The following is a 26,836-nucleotide window of genomic DNA, read 5'->3' on the forward strand; positions in this document are numbered from 1 at the left end:
CATGTCACAGAGGCACATCTTTTAAACCTCTGTATCTTATTATCCACAACCGAATTAGATGTCCCGTGCTAATTATTACTATTCGTTAAATGATTAACGTTGCAAATTTCATTTCCTTTTTTGCATTTGCATTTGCATTTGGACTGATTTTTGCTGCTTATATATCCAAAATATTCTCTCAGGAACCAAAACCTGCTGAAGAACTTGAATATAAAAAGTAATTTCAGAAAATCATTGTATCAAACATATTTACTTTAATTTGGAGTAATGTACAACCCATGGAAAATTGAAAGACTGATACAGTAAATTCTTACGTATCCATCAGGCTGAATCACCAGGTTTTGTTTGTTTGTTTGTTTGTTTTTGTTTTTTACCATATTCTCACTCTCAGTCTCTTTTTCTCTTTCCCTCTCTCTCTCCACCTCTCAAAAATTTTTAAGTATTGGACAAAGGTATAAATAAAATTGGCTAATCTGCCCAATGTCTACAACCATTCTCTAAATTTATTCTCTTGAGCAAATACTATGCTGTTCTATAAAATAGTTCCTTAACATGAATGGTTACTGATACTGAAGCTTGTAAATGTAAAACTATGAATCTTCAAAATACAATACTCAAAATAACTATTTAAAAAGCCACATTCTTTCAAATAATGTGATATATATTATTCTATTGAATCTATTAAATTATAAATGTTAGTCATTTGATAATTATAAAATAAAATATTTATATGTATTAACCCTAGAATCTGTTTATAATATATAGCATTATTATATAATCATATATAACTATAATAATTATTTTTCAGTTATACATTTAAGTAAATACTAGCTATGAAATCAGTGACTACTAAATACATAATTGTATAAGCAAATAAATGGTAGATGAGTTAAAATATTTTAACATAAATTTTCAATAGTGTTTCTACAATATTTTATTCATTGTTTCAATTCCAATCTGGTAGAAGCAATGACATAGAAACCCAGAATTAAAAAATAAATTTTATTGATCAATTGCAATGTGCAAAGTATCAGGATAAATTCTGAGACAGAGTTGGGCCTTAAGTCTTAATAAAGATAGTGCTTCTATCCCCTAGAACTTACCGGTTTAGGAAGGCCATATGGAAGGCAGGGCATATTGCCTATGGTCATTTCTATTAGAAAACAATACCTCTGTCAAGGAAAACTAAACATTCTCCAAACGTTTTCTGATTTTCTTATCTCACTAAATCATACTTCCATCTACTCAAATTTTTAAGCCTAAACATGACTTTCACCTACCTTCTCACTCACATACCCAATCAGTCCTCAAGTTCTGTGCATTCCTCCCCCTAAATACAAGATTTACCACTTTTTCCACCCCCATTTTACTTGACCAGCTCATGGTATGCGCTCAACAATACCAACTTTGCCTCTAAACTGTATTACTGCAATAGATTCATGACTAGTTTTCCCACCACCCATGTGGCTCTATCCTATCTGTTCTTTTTGCTAGTCAGAGTGATCTTACTAAAATGTTAAATCTGAACATGTAAATCCTTTATCCCCAATTAAGTAATGACTTTCATTTCAGGATATCGGATCTCTTTAAAATAACTTCTAAAATTATTTTCCCTTACTTAACTCTTTGTCCATATCTTTCTTATGTATATGTGCCAGGACAGTTATTAACCAAATATCAACTTCATTTTTCAGCCATGATCATATTCCTCATCTTCATTCAATTTTCTCTCCAAGATCTGTTTATGGAGGTTCCTCTGGCTGAACCACTATTTTGACTAGGATCTCTTCATCTGCCTGACATTGACCTTAAAACCTCAGACTGGATTACCATTTCATTCACAAAGCTTTTCATGACCCTTCAAAGTTGGTTGGTCATTTTTTTGTGCTTCCATTACTTTCCCTATAATGGTACATTTACGTGACATATTTGTTTGCTTGTTTGCCCTACTTCTCTGCATATCTCCTTTCCTTCAATTAAATTAATTTGGGGAGAAAAAAAAATAATTGTTCCTATCTTAATGACAACAAAACAGTCACCAAAGTTTCTGAAATAAACCTGCGTATGTAAGTATTGGTAGAGTGAATGAATAAATGTTGATGAAACAAGTACTAAATTAGGGTGCACCTGGTGTGATATGACTGGCAAGACCATGTGATAAAAAGAAAATTTATTCTCCATAGAAATAGAATCTACAAAGGATCTGTATCTGAATCTGCATCTGAGCTGAGCGTCAGGATGAAAATAGCTTTGGCAGTTGAAGAAAGGGAGCAAACTGAGTTATGAGGTAATGATTTTTAAGCCCAGATTGTAAACATATATTGACAAATTCAAAGAGTATCAAAGCAAAATATTTTTTAATTTTAATTTTAATTTAATTTAATTTTTTTTTTTTTTTAATTTTGAGACGGAGTTTCACTCTTATTGCACAGGCTGGAGTGCAGTGGCACGATCTCAGTCACTGCAAACTCCTCCTCTCAGTTCAAGCGATTCTCCTGCCTCAGCCTCCCAAGTCACTGGGATTATAGGCATGCACCACCATGCCCAGCTAATTTTGTATTTTTAGTAGAGATAGGGTTTCACCATGTTGGTTAGGCTGGTCTCAAACTCCTGATTTCAGGTGATCCACCCACCTCGGCCTCCCAAAGTGCTGGGATTACAGGTATGAGACACCATACCTGGCCCAAAGCAAAATATTCTTAATGTTAAAAAATGTTAAGGACAAAAATATAAAGTATTATTATTAATTATTAGATTGGGGACATAACAATAAGAGATTATCATATTATGCACAACTGGAAAACTAAGGACTTTTTCACTTATGTTCTATGATTCAGTTTGTAAAGACAGAAACTATATATGAAAATCAAACCTAGAACCTAATCAACAAATAGCCAAACCAAAATCCCCCTCTAATTGAGGAGTACAATGAGAATTTAAAGAATAATAGTAAAGAAACAGGAATTGAAGAGCCTGTTCCTCTCCATTTAGAAAATCATATACTAGGATAATTTTGATTGAGGTCTCCCTGACTGCCTGGGGGGGAAATAAAGAAAATGATGATAAAACGAAATGCTATTTTAATTTTTTTCACAACAAAATTAACACCTTTTTAATCCTTTTGATATACCAAGCATTTTACGAAATTTTCTTATTTCAGCTCTCAGCAGCACAGTGTAATATATATTAAGATTCCATTTGTACTCTTGAAGTCAAACTGAATACCGTAGTTTTCCTGTTGTACTCTACTGTAACCTAATAATAACCAATTGCAAACTGAAAGTTATTTCTCAGAATTTTTGAGGTCACCTTTGTATAAAATAAAAATTCAAATGAAAGAATACTACTATCTCAAGCTATTATAAGCAAGCAAGTGTTCTGAGTAACTACATATTATGGGTTTTCATTGAGTGTCTGCTTTGTATGGTTTAATATTTTCAATTAAAGTGAGTTTAAATCTACTAAATGTGATTTAATTAAATATATTTTAAAACATGTACTGCAAACTCAAAAATTAGAAAAATTTCTTTTCAGATTACATGTGATATTTATTGGGTTGAAAAGTATAATCATGGTTAAAATGGATTAATTTACCTATCTGCTCCTCAGAAAAATTGTAAGATTAATCTAATAGGCTTTGATTATTCAATCTTATTATAAATTGCTTTATAGTACTACTAAAAATAAGATAATTCAACACTGACATAGTTGGTGTCTAACAATGGGAGACATAATAAAATTTCAGTGAAATGAGATGACACTTAATATTCTGCTAAAATGCAATCATACAATTTTAATTAATACCATGTTTTTCATGTTCCCATACAATAGATAACGAAAAGGATATGAGGGTCATTTCTAACAAGTATTATTTTAAGGGGTAATAGTGTGAAAATCCAGAACTACAACTGAAAAAAAAAAAAAAGAAAAATTATAACATCGTTTGCCAAGAAATATCCTGAGCATGAAAATAAAGCTTTAGAACTTTGCTCTTTTAGAACATCAATCAATATTCAAGTATTAAATTCGATGAGCATATTCAAACAAATAAATAAGGTAATACGTTATCTTTCCACATGTGTAAAGACATGGATTTTCATTTTCGAATGTTCACAAATTCTGTCTATTCTGTAGTCAGATTAGTAAAAGAATGAGAGCTTCATTATTCAATAAGTTGCATCATTACATTTTGGTAATGATGTATAACTTCACACTTTAGTGAAATACTGATTACAATCTATAATTTTATATTTTAAATAACTTCAAATTGTTCTTTCTTAATCTATACTTTTTTATTTAAAAGTAATGAATTTTTAGATAGCCTAACAAACTAAAATTTGCTACCGTACTTTCTAAAGATGTAAAATATTTCATCAAGATATGAAATCTTGCTTTATACAATGTAGGCCATTCTCCCTATAAATAGGTAGGATTTTGTTATTCTATTTCTATACTCCAACAAGAGTATAGAGAAATAATTCCTTTATGTTTTTTTTTTTCTGTTGAAATAAACAATAACATGTAAAAATGGGAATAAAATAATTCTTAAATTTAACAAGAAAAATTATCACTGGATACTCTAGGAATTATAACAAAAACTACATCTTTCAAAAAGTAAAGACATTTAAAAAAAAAGAAAACTAAAAATTAATGATAATCCTCAAAGTAAAATGGTATTTAATTCCAAGCATCACAGCAAACTGAATTTATCCAATGAGCAGCTACAAAAATGGCAGAAATGGATGTTTATTTGAAATAGAAATCCCTTTTGAATTTCAAAGACAAATGTCTTGGTATATTAATAACTCCCTTAAATTTTTTTAACAAAGTAGGTCATAAATTATGAAAGTAAGTAGAGCCTGGATAGATCTTCATTAATGAATCTTGTAAAATTTTACAATATGCTATTGTTATCCTTTTAACACTTTTGTTCATATGATCAGATTATGAGAGATTTGCTGGCAGTTATTACGTTTTTGTAATCCCTGGGGCCCCTACTATGTAACACACTGTCTTAGGCATAGTAACTTTTTGGAACAGGCACTGAATTGAACTCCTGTTTATTTTTTTAACTTTATAAAAAATAAATCTTCTGGGGCTGCTTTATTATATATGCTTACACTAGCAGGGGATTATTATATTAATGTGTTAGCAATGCATTATTATTGCACATTTTTATTTTTCTATTCTTTTTTATTTATTTCTCAAAAGAACAGAGCTTCCTTGTCTTCAATCATATTATACCAGTTAATACCGACCTTAGAAATGAGTTCTTCTAGTCATATAACTCTGCTAAACCTCTGTTCCAAAAGACCATTGTTGTTTATTTTAGCTGGTCAGGCAATATAGTGCCTCTGAATTACAACTTTAAGCATTTTCCAAATTAATGAGGGTTAGTATTCCTCTGAGAAGTATATACTCCTAAGGAAACTAATCTCCTGCTTGATCCCGTCAATACAGTCTTGTCCTACCAATAAAGAGGAAGTTAAATGCTAACACTTAATGGTGGAACTGATTAGAAAAATGAAGAGAAGGTGAGTTCCATTCCTTAAGTCGGCCTGGCACATAGGGGAAGTCATTCTTAAGAGCCCCAAATACCAGAATCTCTCAGGTTACCTGATAAACATGAAATATCATGTGTTTCAATGTAGATGATCATATAATAAAATATCATTGTAAGATACAGATTGTACTCTGTTTTCATTCATAAAAAAATTAGTCAGGCACTAAGGAATGAAGTTCAAATGAAAGATGTTGAGAAAGTATATTAGATTGGAAAACCTAATTTTAATATAAAATATAGGGAACTCTTTGACAAAGACTCTTTCCTGGACCTAACTCTACTCAGGCTCCTGTTAACTCAGTTCTCAGGCCCTGACTTCTGAGCTTCTGTATTCATCTCTATGTTGTCCAATTTTAACAAGAATCCTGCTAAGTCAGTTTTATTAGAATCTTCACCTTTAATATATGATCCACATAGATATCTGATTGGGTTCCTCATTCTCCACTATCCTAAAGGTGATATCTGACCACCCTCGCCTGTCTTTAGCAAGAATCCTGTTAGAACAGTTTAGCCAGAACCCCCTCTTACCCTTGGTATTTTCTCTTAGCAATTTTCCATCCACTGATCCCCATCCTTCTCCTTGGCTATAAATGCTACTTTTTCTTGTTGTGTTCAGAGTTGAGTGAAATAGCTGTCTTCCACTTACCAAACCCGATTAAAGTAGCCCACCTTGAATAAAGTCAATCCTACAAGTCTTTAACAAGTATTATGAATATTTTTTCCTTAACAGCTTCAGAAAATGTATAACAATTAATATATTTTTCTACCAAAACAGTAAAACAGAAGACAATTTAAAATAAAGATTAAAAGGATATGTAGAAATGAAGTAGAAATGTTGGATGCAGATATCAAGATTTAATTGTTGCTGTGACTGGCAACATGATTTTGCCTTTCCTGGCAGAATCTAAGAATAGAAAGTGTTCCACTTGCAAGGATAATAAAATGTTTTTTATTATTAAAAAAATTTTGTCACGTAAGTGTCAATTTAAAGAAAATGTGAAGAATATTGCCCCTGCACTTTTGGATAGTATCCTCAATTTCAGTTTTACAAAGTTTTTTTGTTTTTTTTTTCCTTTAACAACGATCTCAAATAAAAACTAAAACTACAAAAATGGTTCAGCAAAGATATTCATACTGCTCTACATAAAGGCTTACTAATAAAATCTAAGAAAAAGACTCAATACTGAGACAAAGAAATCTTGGAGTTTGGTAACCAAATGGACATCTCTTGATCTGTAATTGCTTCCAGTCTTACCCTGGAGTTAACCAGGCATACAAGGTGAAATGAGCTGTATAATTAGAAGTTATTTCCTTGAGAAGCATAAAGAAGAGCATGTACTCTGAAGTCACCAACAAAGAAGTATTACATTTAAGGAGCTTTCAAAGATGGTTCAGTAAAAATTTTTACTAAGATAAAAAGAGGTAGTAATGATCTAGTCCATAGGAAGAAACTTTCAGAATTTCAAAATAATAATCTTCAATTTCTTTTTTACCAATTTCTAAGGAAATGAAAGTGTTTCAACATTTTTAACCCACGAACGTGTGTTACAAATATTATTGGTAAACCCCTTAACTTGTCTTCTTGCTGGTTACAGAAGTCATTCAATTCACATGGTAACAATTCCACTGTATTTTAGGCAACATGAGGCTGATTTGTCTCTGTTTTATACACTAATGTTTCTATGGCACCAACAAGCGAAATTGTCTAGAAGGTCCTAAATAAATGGAGTTTATTAATAAATAAATGAAATTAAAAATAAATTTGTAAATAAACCCTTGTAATGCTAATCTGATTTTTCATTAATTATTAAAATAAAAAAACTACTGTAAATGTTTTCATTAAAAAACCAACATATTTTGGAGATAAAAAACACAACAACCCACAAAATGCCACTAAATCATCACTCTGAGAATTGTTATGACTATTTTCAGAAATGTCCTGGCTTCTCCATTTCTCTTTTAATAGTTATTCTTTAATACCCTGCATAGAAAATCCATTCTTCATTGACTTTTCTCTATAATGAAGAATAGACAACCCTCTTGTCTCTAAGATAGTTATATTTACAATATCAAAATTGGACTTGTATGCAAATAAAATGAGTGGCCAAGCATTAAATTTGATTTAGTAGATTAATTTTAAAAAGTAATTACAAATAGCAAAAAACTGTAAGCATCTTATGAGCAATGGTTACATCTTTTCATTGTTATATTCCCAGGGTTTATACCAGTGCACATAATTCATCATACGTCTGATGCACTTTTTTTTTTAAAGAGTCAAAAACAAAAGTGATTTACAACAAGCTAACAAGACTAACACCAAGTATTTAAATCTTTATATGCTATTTTCCAAAGCCTCCTTAACTGCCATCTAATAAAGCATGTCAGAACTCTGGGTGTTGCTAATTAAAGAATGCCTCTTTAGCAATTAACCTTAGCACAACTTACCCAATTGACAGAGAGGCTTGGATAGCCCAAATTTAAACCCAGAAGTTAGCCTTACAATGTCTCCAAAAGTTATATGGTGTCTAACTAAGCTTTCTTTCCTACAATACACATCTACTTTTATCATTCCCCAATATACAATTATGAGAACGCTTGATTATTTCCAAGGACCACTTGTCAATACATGAATATAACTTCTGAAATAGCCCAAACTGTCTTCAAACTCAAAAGGTTATGAAGTACTATTTCAAAAGAACTGTCAACAATTTTTAAACTTTAAAAACATTTTTGAAAACTTTTTTGAAGATTTTTGATGACAGTCTTTACATAAAAAAGAATCAGCCAAATTTTGAAAAGAAATAAAATTAAAATGAGACATTACGATATCTGACATAGAGAGACTATTAAACATCAGCTCTTCTTAGCATGTCATGCACAAACTAAGTGATAATTTTTTAAATCATCTTGTTTGAACTTGTCAAGAATTATCTTCTGAACAATAATTACAGTAATCACTATTACTGGGCTTATCTGATACCAATATTTAGTAATAAATACATTTTAATTAATAGTTAATAATTGTCTGGTTTAAGATCGTGAGTAAATTGTCTTCAGCTTTGACTGATGAAAATATATATCTAAAATACAGAAAAGCATGTCAAAGTTATATCACTTCTGTAATTGAAGAATCATGTGATGATAAACTTTTATTTACTTTACTGAAGATTATTAAAAAGAAATAAATAATTTAGCAGTTAATTAAAACACTTATTACTGGAGCTGCTGATTCTTACTCGAAATGAGAATTGGTTTTCTTAATTAGCAGCTATGAATGATAGGTTTAAAAAGCAATAATGACAAAAGTAATCTTCATTTTTATTCTGGTCTATCTTACAATTGTAATTTGTTGTTTCGTCTTTCAAATTGGTTGAACAAGATAGTTCTTAAAATTTCTTCATTTCAGGGCTGGATGAAAGATACATATGAAAACCTGCCAGAGTTCACTCTACAAGGAAACAAGAATCCTCTGAATTATTTTCCCCATAGGTAGGTTACTATTCAAACATATTAGCATTATATTTTTGACCAAAATATAAAGATAGCTATACATTTAATAAAACAATAATCTAACTTTGATATATCCTTCTCAAACAAGGAATTATGGATTGCAAAATTGCATATCTTTTTGGAGGTGGGAGTAGAGGACGCTTATAAATCCATAGAGTGTCTCCACTCAAAATTGAGTTCGCTGCATAAAACAATTAATTTAAATTTAAAAAGGTGTAAAAATTATTTCTAAAATACGCTTTGAATGCCCTTTACAATTTTTTTCAGGAGACTCTTTTTTCTTAGGTATGAAGTTTAAGTTTCAATTCACAGAGAAGACTAGATTCACTTCTCTTTAGTTCACATTAGGAAAAATAATAATGCTGTCTTTGAATTACTCCAAATTCCCTACTGAATCATTGAATAAGTAGAAATGAGCATATCTTATACACCTGATAAGCACAGATTTCTTCATAATTGTTTATCCATGAATTTTTTTAAATAAAATTAACAAGTTGTTTAAAAAACTCTCTTTGGAGTAAAATTCATATTTAGGAAAAAAAACACACTTTCTAGTTGTTGGTACTGTTAATTAATCTAGTTGGTACTGATAATTAATTTTCTTCTAGATTATTCCATTTTGAAACTTACAGTCTTCTTCCTCATTATTCTTTGGTATAATCTTGACGATATTACTTATCATATTTATAAAATGTACTAGTACTGTGTCTTTGTATATTAGTGAACTGGTCTGGGTGAATAATAAGAAATTCTATTACTATAAACTCAAGTATAGTCATTTAATTTTAATGCTTTCAACAAACTAGACTTGGTCTATGTATTAACATGCTTGGTGTTATATGTGAAATGTTAAGAAAGCAAGCATTAATTATCTTAAAATAGTATTTTATGCAACTTTGTTGTGTAATTTATTCAATTTTTCATATTTTTTCTTCTACAAATTTAGAGTGTATTATTTAAAAGGTGTTCATGTCTGAAAAAAACAGGACTTCTTCTGTGTATATACATTTACAGGACTGAATTTTCAAACCATCAGAAATATTACCATACTGAAGTCATGAAAACCACTTTATTTATTTATCCCAGGAACTTCCTGATTTTATTAATTTTTGTTTTATGTTTATGTTAACTATAACAAAAGGGGCTTCAGCAGACAGCATTAAATTTCATATTTAAAAACAGTTACAAAAATTTATCTTAAAAATATATGGATAAGGTATTATACAGAGCATAATCATACTCAACCTTCACATAGATATGTGATTTTTAATATCATACTTGAATAAACTCATGCCTTAATACCTAAATTTATTCTTTGATTTAATTTAATCACGTTTTTTAGACTGACTTACATTTTTGGACAGCATCTGAAACATTTAAACGAAAATATTTGTTATTAGTGACAGTAAGAATTTAATTAATCTATAAAATAACAATGTAGTTATATACTGGCCACTATTTGACGCTGAACAATCTAAAATGCATGGTTACTGAATTCTGGTCTTCCCAACGCTAGATTGTTTTTTAATAGTGCAATATTTTAGAGATAGCTTTTAAAATTAACAAAATGCAACAGTCCAGAAAAGTTAATAAAAAAAAGCTTAATCCTGATGAGCTTGGCTGATACTCACAGAAATCAGGAAAAAATAAGTCTATCTATAAGTATTCTTTCACAATAAATCTATAATGGAATATAAATGAAACACACCATTATGAGAGAATAATTCTTTCACAGCAGAGAACTATAATACATTCTAATGTAATGTTCACATATTTATTAATTTAATCAATAAATGTGTACTTTATAGATTTAATTTGCTGTAACTATAATATGGTAGCTACTTTATTAGCTATTAAAGGGAATTTGTTTTGCTTTGGGTGCTTTTAAAGGCATCCACATCTCATCTGAGTAAATTAGAGTTTAGGCATTAAAACAAATACTTCTGGAAAAAAATAGTAAAAATAGGTTGCACTGAGGGTATTTTTTAACTCTAAACTTAAAAAATAAAACATTGACAAATAATGAATAGTGATTATTGAAAATAACAATGAAATAGGAGAATGAGAATCTGTAAGATTTCTCAGTTTAGTAGATTACGTGTCATTTTTCACCATCTCAATTTATACAATCATGGTTGCATATAAACATTTCAAAATTTGAGCACAAATATATGTTTCATGATAAAACATCAGTTAATCCAGTCAACTCATTGTAAATATATATGCTATATTTTTCAATTTTGGGAAAGATATTGATTAGTAAATCATAATTGAGTTACTGCAATTATTAGAGCATCAATTAATTACTCATGATGAGTTATTTTGGGTATGAAATTGGGAAAGGCTCCAGAACTGTATGAACAAATACTTTATTTTAAACATTAAGTGTAGAGGAGTGGATTAAAATCTTATAAAGTAAGCTTATAAAGTAATTATCTAGGAAGACTTTGTAATTGGATAGGTCTGCAGGTGAGTAACTGGATACAAATATTCTTGATAGCTTATATTTATGCTTTGAAAAGATAGGGGTAGAAACCTAAAAAAGTTCCTTGTGAGGACATTTGATAACCAGTATGAAATGGTTATGGTGGCTATTTGATACTGTTAAAAAATTAAAAATTAAGAATTTGGCCAGAACTTCCAAGTATGTCTTCAGTAGAAAGGTCATTAGTGTTCATTATTAAATTTCATACTCAGACACTCATTTTCAAAAAATGGAATATTTCCTAAAACAGAATAAATATTATTAAACTATCCTCCTCCTTTTAGCAACTAAGATTATCCATTAGCAGTCAATAATATTCACACAGATTATTTTTTATTTTCCTTTCCTTTAAAAATTATGATTTATTAACACTAAAATATAAAATTATACAGAACACATAGTAGTTCATGAAGAAAGTGGACAGAGTTATACTTTCAAGTGTCTAAATAAGTTTATCCAAGTACTTGCTAAATTAAAACACCAAAAATGCCAGATGTCACCCTAATTAATTCTGGTAAACTTTTTATGAGTTTGTAAAAAGTGTTAGAAATTAGAAGTTTGTCTAAAGTTTCTCCTTTTTTAAGTTATTACATGAAAATATTTTAATCTTGTTCCCAATTAAGAGTAGAGATCATCAGGTTGACAATATAAATCTGCTAAGAAATCAGATGTTCTTTTTATTAAATAACAATGACAAATCAGTCAAAAGCAACTATTTTGTAAAGGTGACTCTATCCAAAACTGAATAAAAGCAAAGGTTAAATATAGTATAAACAACAATGAATATGCTTCAGGAAGTATATTATTTCAAGCTTTTTAAATTACACATAATAAAACTGTTATATTTAATCAATATCAAATATTTATTAAATTCATTTGACACCATAACGCCACTGACCAAGATTTGATATTAATATTTTTTAAAAATTGAGTCAATATTATTTATTGTGTGGAGATACAACTTTATCAAAAACAACTAATTAAAAATTCAAACTTACATGATATCCTTTGAAAAATATATTTTGTTTTCATAATATATTTGTCCTTTTTAAAGCATCCACATCTCTTACATCATTTTTTATCTACAACTCTCTGAGGTAGGCATTGTTTTCTCCATGTGAGAGATGAGAAAAATAAATGAAGAGTGGTCAAGAACGTCTTACCAGGATTACATTAATCCCAAGTAGAACTAGAAATGAAATTCAGGAAGGAAGTCTAGATGTATAAGCACTCTACTTTTCCCAATAACCCATTATTAGGATGTGAAAGAGAAAAACATTAAAAGCCTTAGAAGAGAACATCACTAATCATAAGCACACAATCATAATATCCAAAAATATTTGGGATATTTTTCAAGAAAAAATAATTTTTTTCTAAAAACAATACGTGTGCAAAACAAATATAACACAAGTTGGTGTCATTCCCATTTGTGCCTGAACTCTTTTAATATTAATACCCAATTTACTAAATGTTTCAGACTCTTATTCTAGTAAATAACTGCCTCTTTTAAAGATAATATGAAAAAACTAAAAATAAATAGAGGAAACATAAGAAACTGAATCACAGGTTAATAATGACATAAAAGTTTGGAAATCCCAACAGTTGTATTCTTTGTACTTGTAGAGAGAAACACACAAATACACTACACTGAAAATTCCACTTTTATTTAAAGAATACACAAATCTAGGAGTCAAGCTAATGGTAGAAATTACACACACACACACACACACACACACACTTTGAGTTCCAATGGTTTCTTCCTACTTAGGTTGTATTTACTTAACTATAATGTACAGTAACTTTGCATGAAGAAAATCAAGATGTAATTTATGAAAATGTATGTTTCTATGATGATGAATTTCTTAAGCTAAAATGTCCTATGAGAGGATGGAATCACCTATTATCTGATTAAAAGAAAATGAAATTGATTGTTATATGGTATCATTCTATTTCATTTGGAAAACATTATTAAAATAACATAGATTTAAAATAAATACCTTCTCCAACCACCAAAAATGTGTGTATGTATACAAATATATATGTATACACACACACACAAACATATACACAATGAGTATATCTACTACAATAAAATTACTAAGAATTAAACACAAAAGTATTGGGGAATTAGAATTCATTGACAAATTACTTTCTCTAGTGGAGTAAAAACTACCTTCTGCATCCGACTGAGAAAATCACTACAACTTTGCAATTTCACAACCCAAAGTTACAATTATCTTTCTTATTCTTCAAGATTTTATCAGTAAGCCATACTAGCAGAAAAATTATTGATCAGGGATCTACATCAACAAATGTAAGTACTAAAACTATTTACCAGAGATAATTTAAATAATACAATTTCTTAGAGAAGAAAAAGTGTTATTAACAAGTAGAGGAGTTTTATGATGGTGTTTTAGTAATTTTTTTGTTTTGTTTTGTTTTGTTTTGTTTTGTTTTGCTTCACTGTGTGGAAAGTCCAGGCTCCTTCAACATGTTAACAAAAAATAACAAAGTAATATCAATAATAATAACAAAACTTATTTGAATATTCAGAATGTGTTTGCCATTTTAATTGAGAAAAATCTGATAGTGGAAGAAATCTATTGGCTGCTCAATCTACAAAACTGAGAATGTGAAAGGAATTTATTTGGGAAAGAAAATCCAAAATTTTCTTTTTTTTTTTTCAGTTTTCCAACTGTTTTTCTAAACCCAAAGATTTTATACTGGGGTTCTACACAACACTGCCCTTGGGCAAGCTTCTTTTTTCATTCCATTTTACAACCCAACCCACCCCCACCTCATATATTTTTTCTTAAGGTGGAGAAAATAGTGGAAATACCCACAAAACAGTTCTCTCAAGTAGTCAAAATTACTTTGTTAGTTCAAGAAACCCTTAATAGTTCTTCACTTGTCCTTTATATATTAAGGTCTGGGACCTTAACAAGAAGCAATGTTTTTAATGCATTTCTGCAACTGCCATCTTCCATATTTTATTAAGGTTATACATTTCTTCTTCTAACTCTCTACCCTTCCCATTTCTTCCTCTAACCTTGGTCCAATTTATGATTTTTGTAACATGGCTACACATTTAAATAAATGCACACTAAACAGTTAAATTAATACATGTTAAACATCTAAACTGCTTTACCCTGGTTCATGAATGTGAATATTAAGAAGTTATGCATCATAGCAGGACCAATTGAAAATGCAGATATTCCATTGCTTGCAACACAGAAAAAAAAATCACATGATAGTAAAACACAAGTTATATGATTGTCAAGAAAATACATTCATTCCTTACCTGCTTAACTGCATGATGACAAACAAATCTATGTAACACGCAAAAGAAAGTCCCCAAAATCTGAATCATCTGTCTTTCAAGCTTCTGTGGCAGTTTTATACCCTGGTGCTCTCTTCTTTGCTTACATACATTTGACTAGCTAGAGTATTTTTCAGTGATACTAAGGTTAATTTGCAACCCTAGTCACCTTTTCCTCCTTTCAAACAGTCGGTGGGCATTTTACACAGCTCCAAACATGCATCTTATCTTCGGAGGTAGTGCCTACACGGCGTTTCCCAGTAGAATTCCTATTACAAGGAGGTTCCTTCTCTAAAGGGCTGATCACGTTCCCGACCTGGTGCAAAGTAAAAGGCTCTCCGGTTCAACTCTTGGGGACTAGGAGAACAGCCATCAGAGACTTCAACTCTCTGTCACTGTTGGCTGTGGAACCAGCAGTAACCAGCGGCCAAGAAGCACCACCCCCTCTCCGGTGGACGCTGGAAGAGAGCGCTCCCAGTCCCAGATCTTTCTACTTCCCACCCCCACCTCCAGAAAGAGGAAAATAAAAATAAAAGACCAACTTTAAAGTGGGTATAAGCTAGACAGATTCCAAATCCTCACTCTTTGCTTTTAACTTCAGCCTTATATTCCAAGCTCTAGCTTCAAGTTGAAATTTAACTCTCTTCCGCTCACCGCCCTCCAGATTCTTGGGAGTTGGTGAAGGAAAGGAAGGAGTGACCGTCAGCAATGATACTTTAACACAGAGCCTAAGAAGTCATTCAACAGTTCTGAGCTCTACTTCGCAGTCAGACAAGGACAGTGATTAGGGTTTCATAAAGCAGGCATTCTGAGGAACCGTCGTTTACTAACAATAAATATAGCCCATTAAAATAAATAAATATTAACACAAAAAGGTATTAAGAGACTCTGGAGATCTTAAGTCTATTCTCTCATACAGAAGAGGTTTGCTCAAGTTTGTCTTGACGAAGGTTGGAAATGGAGCATTCTGCAAGGATGGAAACCCCCTGGCGCACCCCACTCTGTCGGGCTGCAAATGCCCACACCAAGCACACGTTAGCCGCAGGGGCTGAGTGCAGAGCCTGCGCTAGCGGGTCAGAGTGGGGGACACCTTTCCTACACGCACGGATTATTCCCACATCAACACCAATCCTGGGGCCAGCTGGTCAACCAGGTACCTGCTCTCCTCCGTTCCCTGAGCTCAGGTGGCAAAGGCGTTGCCGTGAGCTGCGGAGAAATCTCCACGCAGAGTCGCCTGTTGATAACCCTCCAGTTAAAACGTTCTTGGCTGCCGGAGCCCCTCAGATGTAAATTTCCCTTTCACACGCTTGAGCTTCAGGTATAATACAGCAAAACGCACTTACCTAAACACCGACTGTCTGTTCCTTACTGTATCTGACTGCACTGAAACTTGTTTTTTTTTTCTTTTTTTCTTTCTTTTTTTTTTTCCCCCTCCCTCCACCCTTGCGCAACAACAGCAGTCCTCCAAAGAGGATGTTTGAATTGAATTATATGAAGCTCTCCTTTCTTCAAATGAAGTCACGGACTCTGATGGCACTGGCTTGTCAGGCAGGACGACCGGACTGGGAAAGAAATCAGGTAGAAACTAGTGACCTAGTGACGGGTGAGGGGCGCCAAGTGGTGCGGACAACAGTCTCAGCCCTGTTCCCTCTCGGTGGGAGTCAAGGGGGGAAAGCCCTTGAATCCCGAGACTGGGGGATGGGGTGACGCTGCAGCTGGAGTACTTTTATGTCTGGGAGCTAAAAGGGCTTTTGAATTTAAAAAAGCATTGCTTGGGTTGTCGCGTCAGTCATCAATGACGACAAGAATAGTTCTTTCCCAGAAATTAAAAAAAAAAAAAAAAAAAAAAAAAGAAAGAAAGAAAGAAAGAAAGAAAGAAAGAAAAGAAAAGCGTGAACAATAGGTTCTTACCTCCATCTATCCCAATAAAAGGAAATGTTGTAGAAACCAGGAACTTGTCCTTAATTTGGGGGAGGGGGGCGGATGTTTAGAGAAAACCCTCAGTGGGTGTTAGAAATTACTGATACATGCAGGTTTGGCATTTAAATGAATATGGTGTTCTCCTTATTATGTGTCAATATGTGAAGTAAAAGTAAAGATTAAAATGTTTCTCAACATAACTATATGGAAGGGGAGCTGATAATCTTGTCAGTTAAGTCCATAGAAATGTTCATAAAAGCAAAAGGCACTGACCATATTAACATGCCTATTAAACACAGGGGGTGGGGGTAGACAAGTATGAAGAGTGAGGCAATTAAATTTTTCATGTAAAGTCTATTCTTGAATTTCAATTTATCAGAACCAAGATAATCAGGGGTTTCTTCTGATAGCTTCTCTCTAAAATGAGTACTCTGTGTCCAATTAACTGTTCACCAGCTAATTCACAAAATCAGAAATGTACTGACAAATACTATGCCTGAATTAAAATACAATGCCCAAAATAACGCATTCATGTGTGATCTGAAATATTTTAAGAAAAAAAAAATGGTGCCCTCAAAACTCACAGTCCTCTTCCTACCATTCAGTGGCATTTTAGTGTTTAAAGTCCTGCTAAATTCATAAAAATACACTTTGTAACAAAGTCCTCCCTCAGTCATGTAATTGCTTATCATGAACAAATACTGACCTGAACAACCTTCTGAAGATCAGACTAGTGAACTTTCCAGACCTTGCAATTGTCAGAAGGTCTCTTTTAAGCTCTCTCTTAGATAAACATATAAAATGTGACCTTTCAAATGGCACAGGAATGTGTGCCAAGAAGGGTTAATGGGGGTGGGGGAGATTAATGTCAACGTAAACTGTAATATAAATGAGGACAGAAATTTAAAAAATAAAGAAGGTAAAAGATATTGGGGTAATACATGGGATATTAGGGTAATACATGACATGGGATATGTCTTAGTAGTGCAATTGCCACTAACATACTAATTAATAAATATAGTCATATGGATTTTTCATTTCCGAAAGTAACAAAAATGTGAAAAATGAAATACTTCAACAACACAGAGCTTATTAAAAATAACACTAGTTAAGTTTCTAGTAATAGATAAAGAGAATAACTTACCAGAGGAAATTTCAGGAAGCAAGAAGACTGTGAGAAAAATACATCCAGGATTCAAATAGATATTCCATGATCTTCCAAATCAAGGTAAAGTAGTGAGCTGCAGGGTAGTGGGACTTTAAAATAATCAGCAGTTCCTGGTGGCATGTAACCAAGTAAAAGCCAGTTACACAGAGAGCCACGAACCCCCAAGGCAAGAAAGCAGAATGTGAAAATGCTTTATATGGGTGTGTGGGGGGGGGCAGAATGGGGGGGGTGATTCGTAGTGATCCTTAAGCAAAGTGAAAATTTACAGGCTGTACATCCCCATACAGTGGGGAAAGGAAGAAGCTGTGTTGCCCCAGAGAACAGGAGGTGGAATACAGATAAATCTGCAAAGAGAAGTAAAAGGATGTGTTGAAGACAACGAGATAAAGAGAGAACTAGTGAGCAAGGCTGTAGTCATCCTGATAGATATAGCAGCAAGAATGATTTAGGCTGCTGGGGAGGATCCAATGAGAATTCAAGAGGGCACCACTTCGGAAATCCTGCTCTGATCTTCCCACTCTCAGTTCTTTGAGAGTTACCTGCGTTGGGACCATTATTATTAGGATTAATAGTATTCCATCAGTGCATTTCACTAGTATTTCCCTTGAACATTTTCACTCGCAGCAACTGAGGGAGGCGTTGTAAGGAAGCCCAACACAACCAATTCCCCCACTTCCCAAATAAGCCACTACGGTCACATTACGATGACCAGATCATCAGCGATTTGCATGAGGCGGCGGGGGTGGGGGGGTGCGGGTGGTGATCGAAGGGCTGAAGATGCGGAGGAGGCCGAGTCGCTAGGCGCTTTCGGGGGCGCTGTGCCGGGGAGGCTTAGTCAAGGGGACCGGGAACCCTGGTTAGATGCAGCAGCGGCGGCAGCAGCCCTCCCAGGTCCCACTTCCTTGGCGTTCCTGCTGCCCGTGACTCAAGGCAATTGACTTCCATCTGAACCCTCAGCTCCGAAGGCCTTGCATTAGAAGCTAGAGCTTTGGAGGTTCTGAGGACGGTCCCTGGGGAGCAAGTGGTAGGTTTCGAGGCGCCTGCTTCCCCTCTGATTCCTGCAGTTACTGAGGGAGAGTGCGCTAGAAATGGCTTTGCTGCCGAATGCATTATCTTGCCATTTTCGTGTCCCAATACTGAACAAACGATCGCCTGATCGATCGGTAAGATTAGCTTTATTCCTTCTCCCTATTCCTCTCCATGGCCCCATTCCCTCTGCAAGCCAAACCCCAATCTCTCTCTCTCTCTCTCTCTCTCTCTCTCTCTCTCTCTCTCTCTCTCTCTGTCTCTAGGAACTTCTTTTTTCCTCTTTGAAACCGGCTTCCCAAGGGAACTGCCTGTGTGACTGAGAGGCTAGTAATCTGTTTGTAGATGATTTATATTTTGGCTGCAGAATGAATCCCCCTCCCTACTCGGAGTACTCTCCTTAGAGAAGATCCCCCGCCCCCTCCCCATGGGTTCGCTCTCAGAGCTCGGATCTGTATAAAGAGCGCTGTGGGAGTCTTTTGCCCTCCGCTCTAGCTCTATCTTTCTCCGGACCCCGAAGCTTAAGAATTATCCGCCTCACTCTCTTTTTTAGAAATAGGAGGGAAAGGTAGAGTGGAAATTGATTTCTTGCAGAGACTGAGGCGCTGAATGATAGAGGGAATAAACATTTGCCCTGGATAAAAATGTTCTTGGTAAGTAATCTTATTTTCTGCGGTTGAAAAGGAAACAGATTGCTTCTCACTGCCCCATCCCCCACTCCATTCATTTATTTGCTCTTTGTATGTAAATCACGAGCTGGGTCAGTGGAAATTTTCTTTTCCTCTTTCCTAGGAGAGTAGTAGCTTGTAAGGGTGAATTTGAAGTAGAGGGTTTTAAGGAGACAATATGAACGCTTTAAGGTCCTTTGTATCCGACCTTAAAAACCCAAAGACAGGTAAAGCACTTAAATCTCTGTTTGTTTACTAAAGTGGTATTTAAGTATTTCTCTTATTTCCTACTAACTCTCTTTCCCTTCTGAAAATAAAGAAAAGAGTTTTAGGCAGTGGGCTCATGTCTATGCTTTTAGTACGTCTTGGCCATGTTCTGAAATACAATTTCAGTTCCAAAATTGAGAATGGTTATTTTTCACATTTCGCAGGTAAATTAAAGCTATAGAAACCACTTATTAAATGTGCATCTTGGTTTCAATTATTGCACCAGATACAAGTTAGTAGTAGCCACAATGGTTATTTGCATATTGTGGTGATACTATAAATTCATAAAGCCCTCTGGTTTTCCATGAGTCTATAGCACCCCCAGCCTGTGCATGTTCACAGTGAGGAAGGAGTGGATAGGTGTAGCAGTAGGGAAGAAGCCAAACGGCTCTTGATTGTGCTTACATCATATGTCACCAAGTGTGGAGAATAACATGTTTTGCAAATTGCATCAACTTGGTTTTCAAGAGTAAACTGATCATTTTTCATGCACAAAATTAAGGGAGATTTGCTTTAAGAGAAATCATCGCATTTTTAATTATAAAGTATATTTTACTGGTAAAACATTTAAATTAAACTTTTTTGTGTGTTATTATTCTACTGTAATCCATCATCCTCTAAATTTAATTAAAAAAAGATAAACTAATTGACACAAAATGTATTCCTGATGAAAACAGGATGGCTGAAAAATCATCTGAAATGTATAATATTAAAATGTTATTGGTAAGAATAAGCTTCATTTTAGAAAATCAGTATTCTAAAAATCAGTAGTATAAAATTTCAGAAGAGAGATAATCAAGTGACACATTGCAAGACAAAATATGCATGTTCTCAACTATCTATATAGTCTTTACAGCCATCAACATTTGCAAGAGAAAAAAAATTCAGTAAGGGCATGTTGGTATAACATTTTTTTCTTTCTCTCTTCAGGCTGTTGGTCCAGCTCTAATGATGTCCTAGAGCAGAAGTGTTTCTTCTGTTGTCTCATTTTACCAAGAGGATGATGTCTGTGTATGTCTCTGTGTTTTAGAGAGACTAACAAATGCTGCTAAGAGGATCTGAGGTTCACATAAAGAGGCTGAAAATTCGGAATTACTTTCATTGCAAATAAATGTTAACAATTGTGAAAGTTAGAGAGCATACTTTTCACATAAGACTTTGATATGCTGCCTAAAGCTACTTACAAAATTTGCTATTCAGAGAAATACGTTTGTTTATTGAGGACCCACCCTGAGTTAAATTACAAAAATGTAACATTCAGATTTTTATTTTATATGTGAAATCAATGTGTGATTGCTGTTCTTAAAAATTTGAAAAAAAAAAAAAAAACAGGATAACAAAAATATTACTTTTGTTACCCATAGTTCATGAACTTTAAAAGCGTTTACAGCATTTAAAGTTTAACAATTTAAGTATTAGAACACTATACTAATTCATATGATTACATTTGATCAACTCCTTCATGAAGCCACAGGCTTTGTATCTCCTAGCTGCCTTTTACCTTCAGAACACATCTGGTTTATACTTAGACTGCTCCAAAAGTTATGCATTTTAATTTTGTGTTGAGAATGTCTTTCTTAGATAATCACAGTGCATATTGGCAGCTAGTACTTCAGTACATTTTATATTATTGGTAATGCTTTTGTTAGCCATCCTGGTGCTGCCTTCTTATAAGAACTGTGTATGAGTTCCAACTAATATATTTCTTACCTATTAACCCACTAAAATTTCTAATCTAAAAGCAATATTCAAGATACATTTTATTACAGAAATTGGAAAGCAATTTGCCTGGGAAGCAAAATGTTCATATGACTCAGGTGATTTTAACATTAAATCTAACTTGTAACAAAAATGAGTTATATAAAGATAAATAACTTGAGACTATTATTTGCATAGCAAAGAAAGTCACACATGATATACACATTTATGCATATATAATTAATTTCAATAAAATATTAATATTTATTCATTTTCATCTCTGCTATGTTTATTTTGCTTTTAGAGTTTTCCCTTTGAAAGAATCTAAAGTTTTAAAAATACCTATGTGTGCAGGAGTCTTCACATTTTATAAGATCAATATGCTGCTAAATAAACTGGGGCTAATGTATTCAAGTCTCATAAAAAAGTATGTTGGAACTTGAATGGACATTAAGGATCATTTAATCTTATCACTCATGATGATGAAGAAGTTGAGAACCAGAGTTTAAGTGATTAGTGTAATCATACACTAACTAATAACCTAAGGAACTTTAAATGCAGGTTTATTAACTTCTTAGCTAGTGTTCATTCTATTACTAAGACAGGCATTGTTTGAGAGTGGGCCTAGGAAGTAAGTGGAAGGAAGAGAAAGTAGTACAAAGATGAATAAATCGTAGCCAGTCTTCTTAGAATCCATTTTGTTGATAGCTAATACTCTTTATTGTAGAAAACTTTTATTCCTCTGCTTTTTTTTTTTTTTTTTTTTTTTTTTTGAGACTGAGTCTTGCTCTGTGCCCCAGGCTGGAGTGCAGTGGCCGGATCTCAGCTCACTGCAAGCTCCGCCTCCCCGGGTTCACGCCATTCTCCTGCCTCAGCCTCCCGAGTAGCTGGGACTACAGGCGCCCGCCACCTCGCCCGGCTAATTTTCTTGTATTTTTAGTAGAGACGGGGTTTCACCGTGTTAGCCAGGATGGTCTCAATCTCCTGACTTCGTGATCCGCCCGTCTCGGCCTCCCAAAGTGCTGGGATTACAGGCTTGAGCCACCGCGCCCGGCCTCCTCTGCTTTATTTTATCCTCCACTCCACTGCCTTCCCATAATTGGAGATTTCATGTAATTTACCCTTGCAGAAAATATCCTCAATACTCTTAGACCGGGAGCAGGGGCTCGCGCCTGTAATCCCAGCACTTTGGGAGTCAGAGGCGGGCGGGCGAATCACGAGGTCAGGAGATCGAGATCATCCTGGACAACATGGTGAAACCTCGTCTCTACTAAAAATACAAAATTTAGCTGGGTGTGGTGGCAGGTGCCTGTAGTCCCAGCTACTCGGGAGGTTGAGGACAATCGCTTGAACCAGGGAGTCGGAGGTTGCTGTGAGCCAAGATGGCGCCACTGCACTCGAGCCTGGCAACAGAGTGGGACTCTGTCTCAAAACCAACCAAACAAACTACACACACACACACACATACATATGTATATATGTATTTTTTCTCAGTATTCTTTTTGTACATGCATTGAGTTGCTGTTCCCTAGACTATTTTCCCTCATGGAATATAAACTGTCGATAATTTCAGTCACCTGCAATGTCATACTCCATCATATCACCTGTCTGTTCTACTTTTTAAATTCCCTAAAAATGTAGAAATAGGATTATTTCAAGAGGAAAGCTGTCCTCTGAAAATAAGAAGTTTAATAAGACTCTAACACATATCTGAAACTGTACACACAGAAACACACACACACGGTATGAAAGAAACGCAGAGACGAAGACAACACTTTTTAGTGGAATCATTGTGTAAAACACACATACAAAAAAATCCCGCCACACGTGTTCCATTAGTATAAAAACAGACAAGCAAAAAACTTTCTAATTTGAATAAAAGCTACAAGACTTCAACCATTTAGAAAGGTTCAGTGTTCTGGAGTGGCTTGAGCCATACCAGTGTTTTTTCATATGCATCAATATTTGTGTGTTACATACAAGCCATTTTTGTTTTGAAAATGCCAATTCTAAAGTCGAATAGCAACACTAAAATCGATTTGGCACTAATCATTACTTCAAAAGGGTTATAATTCCTGGATTAAACAAGATGAATGTAGAATCAAATCAAACATTTAAAAATATCTATAGTATATGCTTTTAAAATAAAAATGTTTGCACTAATCTGAAAAATTAGCGCTTTATAGAAGGATTTCTAGAACCGTATTTTAGCAGCATTCGTATTGCTGTGTGTGTTTTTGTGTGATTAATAATTAGTTTTCAGGCCAGGCATGGCAGCTCATGCCTGTAATCCCAGGCCAACGCAGGCAAATTGCCTGAGGTCGGGAGTTCGAGACCAGCCTGGCCAACATGGTGAAACCCTGTCTCTACTAAAAATACAAAAATTAGCTGGGAGTAGTGGCAGGCACCTGCAATCCCAATTACTTGGGAGGCTGAGGCAGAATAATTGCTTGAACCCAGGAGGCGGAGGTTGCAGTGAGCCGTGATCAAACCACTGCACTCCAGCCTGGGCAATAGAACAAGACTCTTTCTCAAGAAAAAAAAAAAAGTTTTCACATGCATATAATAGGGGTGCAGAGCTTAACCTATTTCAAAGCACATACTGTTAACTCTCAGTTCCATGAAGAAGGAAGCATGATTATGTTTTTATTCTCACCTCAGTGACTTTGTATCTCTACCACCTAGCACATCTCCCTACATAGAGAAGGAGCTCAATAAATATTAATTGAATGGATGAAACTAAGGACTGCATCAATTTTTCCCTCTTTACCATTCTTACAAAGGCTTATTGCATTTAATTTGTATCCAACATTTAAAAGTATTGTTATTAAATTATAGCATTCTTCAAAAAACTTTTGGAATATGTGACATATGTTTGACCTAATAAACCAAATTATATTAGAAATCATGACATTTGCACAAGACTTTATAGTCTTATCAATACCTTACTATTCACCATATTCATTTAATCCTTTTACCATGTTGTGAAGTAAGTTAGTTTTTTACCTTAATATGAGAGAAGTGAGGTATGAGGAAATTGAAGCACTGTTACTAATTACTATCTCAGTCTGCTCATTCAGGCTATTACAACGAAATACCATAGACAGAGTGGTTTAAACAACATAGCCTGGGAATTCCAAGATCAAAGTTCCAGCTGATTTGATTTCTACAGAGTGCCTGCTTTCTGGTTTGCAGATAGCCTTCTTGTCACTGTGTGGTCACATGACTTCATAGGTGTGTGAAAGTAGAGGAGGGGGAAGTGGTGAAGAGAGAGAGATAACTTCCTCTTTTTATGGGCACCAATGCCGTTATGTGGGACCCACCATTATGTTCCACTGGAAACCTTATTACCTCCCTAATTCCTTACCTCAAAATACCATCACACTGAAGACTAGGGCATCAACACACAAATTTTGGGAAGATGTAAACAATCAGCCCATAAAAATTACTAAAAGACATTGTTGAATTATTTTTATTCACTATATTGTATTTCCTAGTTTGTTGAAGAAATGTGATGAAAGTGTCATTTTATTAACAAGTTATGTATATAAGTGTACATTCGTCATCTGTCAACTTCCTGCAAGTGAAATATATTTAGGGAAGAGTGAAATATTTATAGTATCATAAGCTGGATTATAAAACTGTTAGTTTATAATTATTTAACATTTTGCTACTCAAAGTGCTCAGAATTAACATTTTTTGACATTAAAAAATAATTATTTTCTAAATTATTTGTACTAACAACATTTATTTATTAGTGTAGTGACTAAAACACATTCATTGGCATAGTGGATATATGAATCTATGCTTATCTATAGACATGTATATATGTGTACAATTTTTGAAACAACTTACAGAAATAATAAATGTGAGAATATTCAAGGAAATGATAAGATACAACTTCCTTACAATCCTTCCTTGTAACTGGATTTTAATGATTAACTAGTATGGGTGCAGTAGAAACAATAATGGCCCCCAAACTGTCCACATCCTAATTCCCAGAACCTGTGATAACTTCCCCTTTTGTGGCAAAAGGGACTTTGCAAATGTTAAAACATTAAGTATCCGGAGATGTAGAAGTTATCTTAGATCAGCTGTAAATGCCCAATGTAATCACAAGCATCCTTACAAGACGGAGTTAGAATGAAAGAGTCAGAGATGTGAGGACAGAAGCATTGGTGGAGGGATGGGGAGGAGTGAGGAGAGTAGCCAAGAAATGCAGGGAGGATGCCCTCTAGCATCTGGAAAAGGGAAGATTCTTCTCTACAGCTTCCAAAAGAAATGAAACATTGCTGACGCATTTCAGACTTCTGACCTCCAGAACTGCAAACTAATACAATTTATGTTACTATAAATCATTACACTTGTGGTAATTTGTAACAGCAACAATAGAAAACTAAGACTCATGAACAGAGTAGAATGTATGTTCTTTCCTCTCTAGGATGCTAGATGATTTAACAGCAAACTCTTGCTTCCTTGCCATTCCATTACTCCAGGTACTGAGCAAACCACCATCTTTCATGAGTCGAGAACTGAGTGGAAGCTGGGTACAGCTGTTCATACCTGGAATTTCAACTCTAGATCTAGGCAGGGAGGGTCCCTTGAGCCTAGAAGTTCTAAACCAGCCTGGGCAACATGACAAAACATGGTCTTTACAAAAAATACAAAAATTATCTGGTCATGCTGGTGTGCTCTATAATCTCAGCTACTTGGGAGACGGAGGCGGTAGAGTTGATTGAGCCCAGGAAGTTTAGACTTCAGTGAACCATAATCACACTGCTGCATTCCAACCTGGGCAACAGAGTGAAGCTCTGTCCCAAAAAATAACAGCAGAGCTGATTCTTCCTATTCATTTACATGGGGGATGGATAGGAAATCAGGGTAGGGAAAAATAGACATAATACTACTTTCTAGAAATTAACTAGTGAATTAAAGGTATATAGTATTACATAATTTTATTTATTTAGAATATACCACTAGCATATAGTCTCACACAATTAGCACTCAATACATGCTGACTTAGGTATAGCAAATATTTACATAGCTGTGAGAAAGTGCATAATGTTCATTAAATTTGAAGATTATGTGAAAAGTACTAACCTTGACATGAAGAAAAGACATTAAACACAATAAGATTCAATGCAGAAGCTGATAGTAATTAGCAAAATATTTAAAATTTTTTGAGATTTAAAACGAGACCACCAAAAGAATG

The 26,836-nt window shown here is 34.0% G+C and overlaps 1 protein-coding gene and 2 long non-coding RNA genes across 22 annotated transcripts in view; 2 read left to right on the forward strand and 1 right to left on the reverse strand.

Annotated features, from left to right (window-relative positions):
• BRINP3 (BMP/retinoic acid inducible neural specific 3) overlaps window positions 1-18,133 on the reverse strand; it is a 400,301-nt gene extending 382,168 nt beyond the window's left edge. For 8 of the 19 annotated variants that reach the window (XR_012428565.1, XM_074026386.1, XM_074026416.1 and 5 more), the window contains exon 1: window positions 17,942-18,133. The gene's annotated coding sequence lies outside the window, so the exon portion shown is untranslated. Of the gene's footprint in view, window positions 1-14,859; window positions 16,442-17,941 lie in introns of those variants that run through there. The other 11 variants (XR_012428566.1, XM_015447232.4, XM_074026403.1 and 8 more) reach the window with 3 other exon arrangements.
• On the forward strand, window positions 15,932-17,999 carry LOC141409221 (uncharacterized). Its single transcript, XR_012428569.1, has 2 exons — window positions 15,932-16,195; window positions 16,335-17,999. It is a non-coding gene; the product is annotated as an uncharacterized lncRNA (long non-coding RNA).
• A 584-nt stretch (window positions 18,134-18,717) lies between the features above and the next one.
• On the forward strand, window positions 18,718-21,899 carry LOC102115540 (uncharacterized). Of its 2 annotated transcripts, XR_012428567.1 has the most exons (3): window positions 18,718-19,128; window positions 19,258-19,644; window positions 19,784-21,899. It is a non-coding gene; the product is annotated as an uncharacterized lncRNA (long non-coding RNA). The 2 variants fall into 2 exon arrangements; XR_010584576.1 differs by having other exon boundaries at window positions 19,258-21,899.
• The last annotated feature ends 4,937 nt before the right edge of the window (window positions 21,900-26,836 follow it).

The sequence above is a fragment of the Macaca fascicularis genome, chromosome 1 (genome assembly GCF_037993035.2).
Source record: "Macaca fascicularis isolate 582-1 chromosome 1, T2T-MFA8v1.1".
NCBI lineage: Eukaryota > Metazoa > Chordata > Mammalia > Primates > Cercopithecidae > Macaca > Macaca fascicularis.